The sequence below is a fragment of the Desmodus rotundus genome, chromosome 2 (genome assembly GCF_022682495.2).
Source record: "Desmodus rotundus isolate HL8 chromosome 2, HLdesRot8A.1, whole genome shotgun sequence".
NCBI classification, from domain to species: Eukaryota; Metazoa; Chordata; class Mammalia; order Chiroptera; family Phyllostomidae; genus Desmodus; species Desmodus rotundus.
The window spans coordinates 60,187,254-60,189,328 of NC_071388.1; the positions used below are offsets into that span (position 1 = coordinate 60,187,254).

At 42.9% G+C, this 2,075-nt stretch overlaps 1 pseudogene; it reads right to left on the reverse strand.

Annotated features, from left to right (window-relative positions):
- Window positions 1–801: 801 nt before the first annotated feature.
- On the reverse strand, window positions 802–1,667 carry LOC112309913 (small ribosomal subunit protein uS2-like; annotated as a pseudogene).
- Between the last annotated feature and the right edge of the window lie 408 nt (window positions 1,668–2,075).

The window sequence follows — 2,075 nt, forward strand, 5'->3', positions numbered from 1 at the left end:
CACATATATAGAAAAGTTGCGCTTTGCTGTATATATGTCATACTATAATGAAAAATTTTAAAATAACAGGCAAAGCACCGATTTCAGTGTGGTGCTTGGTAGGCATGCAACAAATGCCAGTGCCCTCCCTCCCCCATCCCCCACCAAAGGTGGAGACGAATGGGGAAACCTTCCAGGTGACAAATACCAGAAGAATGGGGGCTCACAATTCTAAGCAGGAGGAAATAGCTGGGCTGAGGGGAGAAAAAATATTAAATGTATGTCACTTATGTTGCATTGCTCTTTAGAGACCAAATGGTATTTAAGTGCCTGAAGTTGTTTTATCGATGCTAGTTGTATTAAAATTATTTGTTTCTATTTGCAATAGTCTTGAGAGCAAAAGTTAAATGATTATTTACATTATTGGCATCCAATAAAAATGAGAATGAATTTTTAATCCAATTTCTTGAAAGAAAATGAGTAGATATGCTAGATAGCTTTTAATGTTTTCCAACCCTTCGATTTTTTTAACTAAATTTCTATTGATTTATCTTCAAGCTCGCTGATTCTTTCCTTGGCCATCTCACGTCTGCTGATGAGCCCACCGAAGGCATTCTTCATTTCTGTCACAGTGGTTTTGATTTCTTGCATATCCTTTTGATTCTTTCTCAGATTTTCCATGTGTACTCACACTGCTCTTCTGTTCTTGCACATTTCTACTTTTCCATGAGGGCTCTTACCATATTAATTAATTTATTTTATTAAAACATTTTCAGATAATTCTGTTTCTTTTGTGTCAACCTTATTTCCATTTTTAGTTTATTATGATCCCTCAGTGGTTGTTCCTACACACTGAATGGCTTGAGCAGTAGGAGCTGCAGACCTGTTTCACTGGCGGCCTGAGCACTCCAGTCTTCAGTAGGAAACTGCTGAATCGGCACACAGGGCACTTGCCAGTCTCAGATCAGTCTGTGATCTTGTGTTGAATAGCAGTGCACTCAGGAGCTGGAGTAGTCCATTCATCCTGAAATTCCTCCTTGGTCACGGCCTTTTTAGCAGCAGCCTGCCCTTCATTTCCAACCTCTTCAGGGTCTCTGTAGAAGTAGAGACAAGCATGACCTGCTGGGGCTGCTCACAGGTGATGGTCTGGTGCATGCACAGGATTTCCTGGGCCAGTATCCATCACATCAGATATGTTGAGTGAGCTCCCTTGTCGTTGCATGGCATGGCTGTGTCCACATAGTGCGGAGAAGAGGCTATTACACAGAACAGTGGTAGGTGGGTTAACTTGAGTCTCTGTGACGGGCTTGTGGTGAGCCTGGGATCAGTAGCCACCAAAAGTCCTGGCTCCCAGAAGGCTGCCTGGATCTGGATCCAGGTTCCAGGGGTGAAGCAGCCAGCAATAGCAGTGACTACAGTGGCAGCAACAAACTTCAGCGCAGCCCACTGGCCAATAGTCCTGGGCAATACGACACTGACATTAGCCAGGTTTTCGATGACAACCATGGCATGAGCTGCCAGCAGAAGCTTCGTTTCAGATTTATAATGGACATGCCATCATTTTTCCTATTGTAGATGTACTGTTCCATTTGGAAGTCAAGGTTTGTGCCACCTACATGAGTTCCTGCTGCAAGAAGTTTGAGGACAGCCTCCTCCTTCATTTGAAGGACATCAGAGGATCTGGACATTGTGATAATTTCTCTTTAAGTAACAGTGGGAACCCCCTATAACACTGTGTGGATCCCTAAGTAGTGTGGAAAAGCTCGTCACAGTTACTCTGGACTCCCCGTCTGATAATCCTAAACCTGTGCCATGTCTCAGTCTCGTTCTAGTGCTTCCTTTGGGCCTTCAGACTATATTTTTTCTTGCCTTCAGCAGGCCTTGTAACTTCCGTTGTTGAAAGGTGAATATGATATGTATGAATAATTAGAACTGAGGTAAACAGGCCTCTAGCGTGAGGATTTATGTTAATTTTTGATATAGCTATAGATGCTAGAAGCTTCAAATTCCTTTAGTGTCCTTGTTTTATTTTCCCCCTTGACACTGGATTTCTCTAAGGACCCCTCCTTAAAGAGAGTCTTCTCTGTGCAGCGCTT